The 12,617-nt window shown below is 48.6% G+C and overlaps 1 protein-coding gene across 1 annotated transcript in view; it reads right to left on the bottom strand.

Annotated features, from left to right (window-relative positions):
- Nucleotides 1–12,617, bottom strand: part of LOC140395356 (ATP-dependent 6-phosphofructokinase, liver type-like) — a 98,176-nt gene that overhangs the window by 48,222 nt on the left and 37,337 nt on the right. The gene's annotated exons all lie outside the window — the stretch shown is intronic.

The following is a 12,617-nucleotide window of genomic DNA, read 5'->3' on the forward strand; positions in this document are numbered from 1 at the left end:
TGTACAGCACAGGAACAGGCCCTTCGGCCCTCCAAGCCCGTGCCGACCATACTGCCCGACTAAACTACAATCTTCTACACTTCCTGGGTCCGTATCCTTCTATTCCCATCCTATTCATATATTTGTCAAGATGCTCCTTAAATGTCCCTATCGTCCCTGCTTCCACTACCTCCTCCGGTAGTGAGTTCCAGGCACCCACTACCCTCTGCGTAAAAAACTTGCCTCGTACATCTACTAAAGAACTTCGTAGTATGTCCCTAGAAAGATTTTGGATGAGTATTTGGGGAAAAGTGTTGATGAATTCTAAGAAATCTGGCGCTAAAAGTCGGATGCGAAGGGAGTGGGGCAGCCTTGGCAATATGGTGACCTGATCTTCGAACGGTCTCTCTACCTGGCGCTTGCAGAGGCACTGAAAATGATGATCATAAACATTATCACCAATATCAGAGTACTTGATGACAAAGTTGGCTTGTTGACACAGAATCTTACTGCTCATGAGACTGAGCAGCAGGAGACTAATAAAAGGCTCAATGAAACTAAGCTGTGTCGTATTTCAGAAATCCTAGAAGATTTGGAGAACCGAGGCAGGAGAAAGATGTCCGGGTTGTCAGTCTGCCAGAAGGTGTGGAGGGTAAGACACCTTTTAAGTTTTTTGAGAGCTGGCTACCATTTTTCCTTAAGCTGGATGTGAAGGCTAGGTGTTTCAAGTTGGAAAGGCTGCACTGTATCCGGTCTTTGGGGCCTAGGGACAATCAACATCCCAGGCCTGTAATCATTCACTTTCATAATTTCAAAGATTGACAGACGGTTCGAGAGGCGGTGAGGCTTGGCAGGACCTGGCTCCATGGGGAGGCGGGAATCTTCTTTTTCCAGAAATTATAATAATCTTTATTAGTGTCACAAGTAGGCTTACATAACACTGCAATGAAGTTACTGTGAAAATCCCCAGTCGCCACACTCCAGCGCCTGTTCGGGTACACTGAGGGAGAATTCAGAATGTCCAATTCACCTAACAAGCACATCTTTCAGGACTTGTGGGAGGAAACCGGAGCACTCGGAGGAAACCCACGCAGACACGGGGAGAACGTGCAGACTCCGCAGACAGTGACCCAAGCGGGAATCAAACCCGGGTCCCTGGTGCTGTGAAGCAACTGTGCTAACCACTTCTTGACAGGGACACAGCTGAAGCATAGAGGCTTCGATTAAGTTAGAAAACTGTTCAAGGCAGCTGGAGTAAATTATGCCCTGCTTCATCCTGCGACCTGGAGGATGGTATCAGACAACTACGTTAAGTCTTTTCACAATCCGGGTAGCTATTATTACTGGGCGGCGAATGTGGAGAAGGTACGTAGCTGGGTCAGAGGGGTTGACTCCCAATGGGTCAGACTGGAAGAGGGTTTGGGTAGGGGGTCAAGATTGAAGGCTCTAGTGATTAGTGGAAGGAGGTTTTTAGGGTAATCTCTAAAGTGGTGCACGTGAAACTGGACCCGGGCCCTCGGGAAGCCATACTCGGGGTGTCGGACCAGCCAGGGTTGGAAACGGGCGCGGAGGCAGATGTTGTAGCCTTCGCCTCGTTAATCGCCCGAAGGCGGATCCTGTTAGGGTGGAGATCAACCTCTCCACCCTGTGCCCTGGCATGGTGGGGGGGACCTGTTGGAATTCTTGACGCTTGAAAAGGTCAAATTTGAACTGGGGGAAGGATGGAGGGGGTTCTACAATTCATGGGCGTTATTCATTATGCACTTTCAAGAATTGGATCACATCGAACATTGCAGGTTAGGTGGATTGGCCACACTAAATTGCCCCTTAATTGGAAAAAGAATTATTGGGTACTCTGCATTTATTAAAAATAAGTCTTTTAACAATCCGGCCACTGCCTTGGTCTTAGTAAAGTCCATAGAAGGGAAGGCTTGGACTGACAATCTGCAGCTCGCTGAAATTTGGTCTGTCCCCCGTTATATTATTTTTTGTCAGATCTAATATTTTCATGTATTTGGTTTGTCGGGAGGTGTTTGTTAACATTTGAGCACTATACTGAATGCCTTATCCTTAAGAATCTCTGAGACTTTTATTTGTCGTGTTAATTATCCATTGTTTTCTCTTCTTATCCGTATCTTTGTGATGGCAATACTGGTTGTTTGGCATCCTCTCTTTAATCATGATACAATTGAGTGGCGCGAATTCCAGGTGAGTGGAAGGTTTAGATCTTCATGGATAGGTCCAAAATATGGGAGCGACATTTGGCTCCCATTCCTGGTTGACTTTTTTCTTTTCCTCTGTCGAGGAGTATGTCTCCTGATGGTAATGATAGTATAGCCATAGGGTTAGCCTTACAAGTCCTCACTTGTGTTGAGGAATGTACCCTTAGAACTATTGTGGTCGTGAATCTTTTGTATTTTTGTTGCGTTGGGGTTTGTTATATATTGACTGAATCCTGTAATGGTAGACAGGTCTCTTATTCGAGATAAGAACGTCATAAGAACATTATGGTGCCTCAGGTGTAACTTGAGATGGGGAAGGTTTTTTTTGGTGCACGCCCGAATGTGGCGTGAAAATCTTATCCTATTTTTCTTCTGGTGGTCTGTGCAACAGCGGTAGCTAATTTTAAACTATGTTCCTGGAATGTATGGGGAATTCATCATCCTATCAAAAGGAAAAAAAACCTGTCTTTTCTTAAGAAAGAGAAAGTGGACATAGCTGTTATGTTCTTGTACAGAGACAATTACTGAGTCGGCATACTAAAGAACATCTAGTTCAAGATTAGTTATTTGTATTACAGGGTAATAAATTGTGGGTAGGAAACTAATGATATAAAACTGGAACTAATACAAACCCGACTGACCACGATGGTTTCTCCTCAAGACTCCTCCCCCCTCCCACCCCAAGGCTACAGTGTCACGTGCTACTACTTGCCTGACACCGACTGGTCGGAGGCTATACATATTTACACATACACTTGTTCATGCATATCACTACAATAGCCTTGTTACAGGAGACTCATTCTCATTTGGATGACAAGGAGCACTCAAAGTTAAAGCAGGAATGGGCGGGGCTGTTCCTCTTCATCTTGTTTGTGATCAGTAGTAGGGGAATAGCAATTTTGGTCAACAAAAATGTTCCTTTCAAGATGGAAAATTGTGTGAAGGATATGGGGCGGGGGGGGGGGGGGGGGGATAGAAATGTGATTATTAAGGGACTTGAATACAGAGCATTTATCTTGATAATGAATGTGTATGGCCCTCCAAATCAAATCACTCCCCAGAGTTTGTGACTAATGTCTTCATGGACTTTGCAGTGCTGGTCTAGCCCAATCCTTTTGCAGACTGGGAATTTAATTGCCATTTGAATTCCTTGATGGATAAGTTCCCAGTAACCAGAAATGCCCCTCCCTACAGGCAAGAGCATTGGCGTCAGGATGAGGAGCCCCCCTGCCCCGGATCTAGATCACGACCTTTCGACGCATCTCTGCTCAGAGATCAATCCTTTATTACGTTTTATAAAAAGGAGTTCGAGTTTTTTTGCTCAACCAATTCCCTTTCATATGTGACATTCTCCATTTTGTGGGAGACCCGCAAGGCTTATGCTAAGGAGTTGGCTAATTTTTTCCAGTTAACAAAAGGTGTAGTATGCTAGAAAGCCAGCGCCAGTTGAAGGCTAGATTGGCTGAAGTGGAGGAAGAGTATAGAAGGAATCCTAAGTGGCAGTTGTTGAGGGAGGTTAACGCAACTCAGTTGGCTTTTGATTCCCTGCTGACCCAGCAGGCTGCAAGGAGTCCAAAGTTTGTGAAGCAAGAATTGTATCAATTCGGGAACAAGCCGAGTAAATACTTAAGTTTTTTTGAATAAGAGGGCTGATTCTAGGACTATCCTGGTGTGATTCTAGGGGTGGCACACTAATTAAAACCAAAGACGTTAATAGGCATTTAGGGATTTTTATACTGACTGTACAAGTCGGGCCAGTCTGGAGATTTTTGACACGCGTGTAATACTTCTTTTCTTCCCTTGAGCTTCCTACTGCTTTGAAGGATCAACAATTGATCCTTAATGCTCCTATTTCTAAAAGAGAGGTGGCTGTGGTCATCTGGGTGCTCCAACGGGTAAGGCCCCTGGGCCGGATGGTTTTGGGTGTGAATTTTACAGGGAATTTAAGGACATGTTAATAGATCCATTAATTGTATGCACTCATTCATTTGAGGCAGGTCTGTTACCACCAACGCTCCAGGAAGCAAATATTTCCCTGATTTTGAAGGCAGGCAAGATCCCGGAGGAATGTGCTTCGAATAAGCCAATCTCACTTCTGAATGTTGATTTGAAATTGTTGTCTAAAGTGTTGGCACGACATTTAGAGGGCATTCTCCTGGTGATCATTCGCGGGGACTAGACTGGGTTCACAAAAGGTTGGATTTCTAGCAAAAATGTCAGATGGTTACTGAATGTGATCAATGTTTTGCAAAAACGGGAGTTGGATGGATACTGATCTCCCTGGATGCAGGGAAAGCTTTTGATGCTTTTGACAAGGTGGACTGGAACTACTTGGTTTGTACATTGCAGAGACTTGGGTTGGGTGAGGAATATTTTAAGTGGATTCAGGTGTTGTATCAAGGCCACGAGCAGCAGTGCTCACAAACGGTTAAAGATCTGAGAATTCTGGCTTTCAGAGAGGAACGAGGCAGGTCTGCCCCTTATCCCCCTTTCTGCTTGAATTGGCCATAGAGCCTCTAACAGGGGCTATTAGAAAAGATCCTTTGATATTTGGGCTGCGCTGTGTGTGTGTGGAGGGGTGCAGCATAAGATCACACTTTATGCCGATGATGTGCTGCTGTTTGTATCGAAGCCGGACATTTCAGTTCCCGCTATTATTGAAATGGTACATAGAATTAGTACCTTCTCCAGTTGTAAGATTAACTTTACAAAGTCTGAGGTTATGTCGGTGGGTGGGTTGAGAGGTAGACCACCTCCCCATGCTAATTTCCCGTTTAGGTGGTCCCCGTCGGGGTTCCCTTATTCGGGTGTTGTAATTACAAACCCCAACAACTCGGAGTAAAGACGTTTCTCCTCATCTCACTGCTAGCTCTCTTGTTGACCATCTTGAAATTGTGACCCCTAGTCACTGATATACCAACTAGCGGAAACAGAATATCATTCTTTACCCTGTCAAAATTGTTCAGAATTTTGAACACCTCAATAAGGTCACCTCTTAATCTTCTCTGCTCCAAGGAGAACAAGCCCAATTTCTCCAATCTTTCCATGTATCTAAAATTCCTCATTCCTGGTATCTCCAGGGCTTTAACATCTTTCCTGAAATAAGGTGCCCAGAACTGAACACAATATTCCAAATGTGGTCTGACCAATGATTTGTCGAGGTATAGCATCACTTCCTTGCTTTTATTCTCTGTGCTTCGATTTGTAAACCCAAGGATGCTATAAATCTTCTTAACAACTGTTTCAACTTGCCTGGCCACCTTCAGAGAATAATGCACTTGAACCCCAGGGTCCCCCCGATCCTGTACTCCTCTCAAAGTTGAGCCTATATTGTCTCCCCTTGTTTCTTCTACCAAATGCATTTTGCTGTATCGAAGTTCGTCTGCCAGGTGTCTGCTCATTTGACCAACTTGTCAATGTCCCTCTGAGGTCGCTCAGCGTCATCCTCACAATTCACTATTCTCCCTAGCTTAGTATCATCTGCAAATTTAGAGATTTTGCCCTCAACACCCACTTGTAAATAATTAATATAAATCAGAAAAAGCAAGGGTCCCAACACTGAGCCCTGGGGAAAACCACTTTCAACTCATCTCCAGTGTGAGAAATATCCATCTATACCTACCCTCTGTTTCCTATCTCATAGAATTTACAGTTAAGAAGGAGGCCATTTGGCCCATTGAGTCTGCACCGGCCCTGGGAAAGAGCACCCCTCTTAAGCCCACGCCTCCACCCTATCCCCGTAACCCACCTACCTTTTTGGACACCAAGGACAATTTAGCATGGCCAATCCACCTAACCTGCACATCTTTGGACTGTGGAAGGAAACCAGAGCAACGGGAGGAAATCCACGCAGACACAGGGAGAAAGTGCAGACTCCGCACAGACAGTGACCCAATCCGGGAATTGATTCTGGCACCCTGGAGCTGTGAAGCAACAGTGCTACCCACTGTGCTACCGTGCCGCTAAAACTCTAATAAAAATGTTTTTTTAAATGATCTAAACAGGCAAACTGTGGTATCTTGGGCTGCAGTGAGATCAATTCATGAGCTATGTATACGTTGAACTAACAAGGCTTTATAACTTGGGTGCAAAGGTTGGATAAACACCAAGGGTCATAATGTCCTTCAAACCCACTGAGACTGCTACAACTGTTCACTTAAGTCACAGTAGACAGCAGCTTGAACTAACAGGAATTCAGTTTATTATCGCTGATAATATCTGATGACTCGCTGGGCTCAGCGTTAATTTCCTGTGCGAGAGAAATATTACAAAATGTGAATGATAACACAACGTATAGGGTTACTGCTGATAAACTGTTTGATCAGGTTTATTTGAAATGCCATTATAGGGCGTGTTCTGTTCAGGGTATAACTATTTGGATTAACCTTTGATGGGGTGAGCACTTTCACAGTGCATATACAATGTTCTGCCCTAAGGGTGCAGGGTCCAATAATCAAATTTGAGACTTCACACCCGCAAAAGCCCAAAACTAAAGCTAACCGGAAATGGTGAGTGACGAAGCAGAGGTTAAATAGGTCCCATGATTAATGAGTATACGCTCCCACACTGCCTGTGACAACAATTCTTGGGACTCACAACAACGACTTGCCTTTAAAAGTAGCCTGACTATAATAAAAGATTCCAAGTGCCTCAAAATCTGACCCTGACCCACAAGGCAATATTAGGCTGGGTGACCAAAAGCTTGATCAAAGCGGTGGGCATTGTGGAGGGTGTTGAGGGAGGAGACAGAGGCAGAGAGGTCTAGGAAGGGAATCCCACAGCTCCAGGCCGACGCAGTTGAAGGCACAGCCACCAATCATGCAGAGATGAATATCAGGGATACTCAACAGGTCAGCATTGGAGGACTGCAGACATCATGGGCAGTTGTAGGGATAAAGGAGGTTCCAGCAATAGAAAGGGGCAAGAGGTTTGAACACAAGGATGAGAAGACAAAGAATTAACCCCCAATATAGATACGTGCCTGCTGGAGGGTGTATCATGGGCAGGGTATCTGAAAGGTAAAAGCAACAGGGTCAGCGTGTTACTGGAGTTACTTCATTTCATTTCTAACTGGACTTGCCATCAGCAGCGAAGCAGTGTGTGGGCCAGATCTTGGTTGTCACTCTGGCACTGTGTTTGGTGATATGGGACTCAGTTTTACCTTTAGAGTATTATTTTATTGAAGCCTGTTGTCTGAAGAAATTAGAGTGTGTTTTCAGACAGCACTCTTTAACGGAACATGCTTGTTGTTAAAAGTGGCTTCAGAGAAAATTGTCTTATTTCCCTTTCTTCTTTTTGGCAACTCTGTCAATCTCTTGAAATAAAGCCACCTCGTTCGGGATGTTCAAGAAAAACCTGCAAACTTAGTGAGTAAGGGCACCGCCCAGGCTAGTACTGAGCCATACTCACCAGAACTATCTCAGATTGACTTTTATTCTGTGCCAAGTACGACGACCTCAGATGGGCAATAGTTGTGCTTGGGATTGCATACTAGAGCCTTTGCACTAAGGAAGGAATACATTGGATGTGTGCAGAACTTTGCTCAGCTGATCGCATTCTTGCTTCTGAGTCATAAGATTATGGATTCAAGCCCCAAAACCAAACTTCATGTGTTACTTTGGGCTGACACTTCTGTGCAGTACCGAGGGAATGCAGCCTTATCTGACGAGTTGTCAAACTCTGTTTAGATGGACTTCCGGCATCGCCGCACGTTTCGGCAGCTCCCGCGTCAACGGACTTTCGGGCTCTCCAGAGGAGCCCCAACGGAGCTTTTTTGAATTAATCCCGGGTGGGAATGTGCAGTAAGGTCCCCCCTTACAATTTATGGCCGAGATCAGCGGTGGAACGACGAGAAAAGAGGCCCTGGGGCAGAGACCAAAACGAGGGGAAAAAAAGCAAGATGGTGGAGGGCGCAGAGCGACCAGCGTGGGGGCCAGACCAGCAGGAGTTCCTCATGCGATGTGTGGAGGAGCTGAAAAAGGAGGTGCTGGCGCCAATGCTGTTGGCGATCGAGGGGCTGAAGGAGACCCAGAAGACCCAGGCGGTGGAGCTTCACGAGGTGAATGATAAAGTGAATACCAACGAGGACGAGATCCTGGGCCTAGCGGTAAAAATGGAGGCGCACGAGGCGGTGCACAGGAGGTGGGCCGAGAGAATTGAGGTCCTGAAGAACAGGTCGAGGAGGAAGAACCTCCGGATTCTGGGTCTTCCCGAAGGAGTGGAGGGAGCTGATGCCGGGGCGTACATGAGTACGATGCTCCATTCGTTGATGGGGGCGGAGGCCACTCCGAGCCCCCTGGAGCTGGAAGGGGCCCACCGGGTCCTGGCGAGGAGACCCAAGGCCGATGAGCCGCCAAGGGCGATAGTGGCAAGGTTCCATCGCTTTGCGGACAAAGAAAGTGTGCTGAGATGGGCCAAGAAGGTGCGGAGTAGATGGGAGAACGCGGTGATCCGAGTTTACCAGGATTGGAGCGTGGAGGTGGCAAGGAGGAGAGCTGGCTTCAACCGGGCCAAGGCGGTGCTGCATAAAAAAAGAGTCAGGTTCGGCATGCTGCAGCCTGCGCGACTGTGGGTCACTTATCAGGACCGACACCATTATTTTGAAACGCCAGAAGAGGCTTGGACCTTTATTCAGTCGGAAAAGCTGGACTCGAACTGAGGGGATGTGGTTGCGGGGGGAGATGTCGGTTGTATATATGGGCAAAGAATACTTCATGGGTGGGATGATGGATGGGGATGTGGGTAGAGTTCCGGTTAAAATTCCTAAAATTTCCCTTTTTTCTTTTCTGTAGACGAGATGATGGTGATGGGGAATGAGGGAGGGAAGGGGGGGGATTTTAGGGTTGCTGCTGCACTGTCCGAGGGGGAACTGAAAATGGAAGAGGTGGTCAGGACGGGGGTTCCCCGCCTCGGGGACTGGAGGGTGCGGGAGGCGCGAGCATGACTCTGGCCTAAGATAGGAGATGGCTAGGACAGGGAAGAAGCCGGCTGCGGCCAAGGTGTTTAGGGGGTTTATGGACCAGATGGGGGGAGTAGATCAGTGGAGATTTGCCAGGCCTTTGGCCAGAGAATTTTCTTTTTTCTCCCACGTCCATAAGGCCTACTCCCGGATAGATTTTTTTGTTCTGGCCAGGGCATTGATCCCGAAAGTGGAGGGAACGGAGTATTCGGCCATAGCCGTTTCAGACCATGCACCGCATTGGGTGGGGCTAGAGCTGGGGGAGGAGAGGGACCAACGCCCGTTGTGGAGGTTGGATGTGGGACTGCTGGCAGACGAGGAAGTGTGCGGGAGGGTGCGGGGGTGTATCGAAAGGTATCTGGAGGCCAATGACAACGGGGAGGTGCAGGTGGGATTAGTATGGGAGGCGCTGAAGGCAGTGGTCAGGGGAGAGCTAATCTCCATCAGGGCTCATAGGGTGAAGAGAGAGGGCAGGGAAAGGGAGAGGTTAGTGGGGGAGATTCTAAGAGTGGACAGGAGCTATGCAGAGGCTCCAGATAAGGGACTACTCAGGGAGAGACGAAGTTTCCAGACGGAGTTCGACCTGTTGACCACAGGGAAGGCAGAGGCACAGCGGAGGGAGGCACAGGGGGCGATATATGAATATGGGGAGAAGGCGAGTCGGATGCTGGCACATCAGCTCCGTAAGAGGATGGCAGCGAGGGAAATAGGCGGAATCAAAGATGGCAGGGGAACTACGGTGCGGAGAAAGTGAATGAGGCTTTTAAGGCCTTTTACGAGGAGCTGTATAGGTCCCAGCCCCCAGGGGGAAAAGAGGAGATACGGTGATTCTTGGACCAATTGAGGTTCCCAAGGGTGGAGGAGCAGGAGGTGGCTGGTTTGGGGGCGCCAATTGGGGTGGAGGAGCTGGTCAAAGGACTGGGGAGCATGCAGGCAGGGAAGGCCCCGGGGCCGGATGGGTTCCCAGTGGAGTTTTATAGGAAGTACATAGACCTGTTAGCCCCGTTGCTGGTAAGGACCTTCAATGAAGCAAGGGAGGGGGGCCGTATAGACCGATCTCGCTCCTTAACGTAGATGCGAAGTTGCTGGCAAAACTGATGGCCATGAGGATTGAGCACTGTGTCCCGGGGGTGATTCACGAGGACCAGACGGGATTCGTAAAGGGTAGGCAGTTAAACACTAACGTGCGAAGGGTCCTAAAAGTGATAATGATGCCATCGGTGGAGGGAGAAGCGGAGATAGTGACAGCCATGGACGCGGAGAAGGCCTTTGATCGGGTAGAGTGGGAGTATCTCTGGGAAGTGTTGAGGAGGTTTGGGTTCGGGGAGGGTTTATTAGTTGGGTTAAGCTCCTGTATAAAGCCACGGTGGCGAGTGTGGTCACGAACCGGCGGAGGTCGGAGTATTTCCGGCTGTACCGAGGGACGAGGCAGGGGTGCCCCCTGTCCCCTCTGCTGTTCGCTTTAGCAATTGAACCGTTGGCCATGGCGTTAAGGGAGTTGGGGAAATGGAAGGGGGTGGTTCGAGGGGGAGAGGAACATCAAGTGTCGCTGTACGCAGACGACCTGTTGCTGTATGTGACGGATCCAGTGGAGGGGATGATTGAGGTAATGCATATCCTACGGGAGTTTGGAGACTTTTCGGGCTATAAGCTCAATGTGGGAAAGAGTGAGCTCTTTGTGATCCAGCCGGGGGACCAGACAAGAGGGATAGACGACCTACCGTTGAGGAGGGCGGAAAGGAGCTTTCGATACTTGGGGATTCAGGTAGCTAGGAGCTGGAGGGCACTGCACAAACTTAATTTGACGCGGCTGGTGGAACAGATGGAGGAGGATTTTAAAAGGTGGGACATGTTGCCACTCTCGCTGGCGGGTAGGGTACAGTCGGTTAAAATGGTGGTCCTCCCGAGGTTTCTTTTTGTATTCCAATGCCTCCCAATTGTGATTACTAAGGCCTTCTTTAAGAGGGTAAGCAGGAGCATCATGGGATTTGTAAGGAGGGAGTTCCTGGAGCGTAGCAGTGATAGAGGAGGGTTGGCGCTGCCGAATTTGGGTGGTTACTATTGGGCAGCCAACGTGGCAATGATTCATAAGTGGGGGATGGAGGGAGAGGGGGCGGCGTGGAAGAGGTTGGAGATGGTGTCCTGCAAAGGAACGAGCCTGGGGGCGCTGGTGACGGCATCGCTGCCGCTCTCGCCGACAAGGTACACCACGGGCCCGGTGGTGGCGGCAACGCTAAAGATCTGGGGGCAGTGGAGACGACACAGGGGTGCGACGGGAACCTCGGTGTGGTCCCCGATCAGAGACAACCATCGGTTTGCCCCAGGAAGGATGGACGGGGGGTTTCAGAACTGGCATCGAGCAGGGATTAGAAGAATGGGGGACCTGTTCATTGATGGGACGTTTGCGAGCTTAGGGGCGCTGGAGGAGAAGTTTGGGCTACCCCCCGGAAACGCTTTCAGGTACATGCAAGTGAGGGCGTTTGCGAGGCGGCAGGTGAGGGAATTTTCGCTACTCCCGGCACAGGGGATTCAAGATAGGGTGATCTCGGGCGTGTGGGTCGGAAAGGGCAAGGTGTCGGCGATATACCAGGAGATGAAAGAGGGGGAGGCTTTGGTAGAGGAGCTGAAGGGTAAATAGGAGGAGGAGTTGGAGGAGGAGATTGAGGAGGGACTATGGGCTGATGCCCTAAGTAGGGTTAATTCCTCTTCCTCGTGTGCCAGGCTTAGCCTGATACAATTTAAGGTGGTTCATAGAGCGCATATGACGGGGGCGAGGCTGAGTAGGTTCTTTGGGATGGAGGACAGATGTGGGAGGTGCTCAGGAAGTCCAGCGAACCATGTCCATATGTTTTGGTCATGCCCGGCACTGGAGGGGTTCTGGAGGAGAGTTGCGGGAACAGTATCTAAGGTGGTGAAAGTCCAGGTCAAGCCAAGCTGGGGGCTAGCACTATTTGGAGTAGTGGACGAGCCGGGAGTGCAGGAGGCGAAAGAGGCCGGTATTCTGACCTTTGCGTCCCTAGTAGCCTGGCGAAGGATCTTGCTAATGTGGAAGGAAGCAAAGCCCCCCAGTGTGGACGCCTGGATAAATGATATGGCTGGATTTATCAAGTTGGAAAGGATAAAGTTTGCCTTGAGAGGGTCTGCGCAGGGGTTCTACAGGCGGTGGCAACCGTTCCTAGACCATCTCGCGGAGCGTTAGATGAAGATCGGACAGCAGCAACCGGGGGGCATCTGAGCAAGAAAACACATGAATGATCCTGAAACTGACATGTATGGGATGAATTCAATGTACAAAGTTCTGTATCGTATTGACTTGCCATAGAACATGTTCATGTCTTGCCACGCGAGTTCTCTTTCTTTTCTTTGTTACGGGCGGGGGGGTTTGTTTGTAAGGTGGAAAATATTGTTGAAAAATTGTTAATAAAAACATATTTTTTTCAAAACAATGTTTTGATAAG

Source organism: Scyliorhinus torazame, chromosome 2 (assembly GCF_047496885.1).
Source record: "Scyliorhinus torazame isolate Kashiwa2021f chromosome 2, sScyTor2.1, whole genome shotgun sequence".
Classification (NCBI taxonomy): Eukaryota; Metazoa; Chordata; class Chondrichthyes; order Carcharhiniformes; family Scyliorhinidae; genus Scyliorhinus; species Scyliorhinus torazame.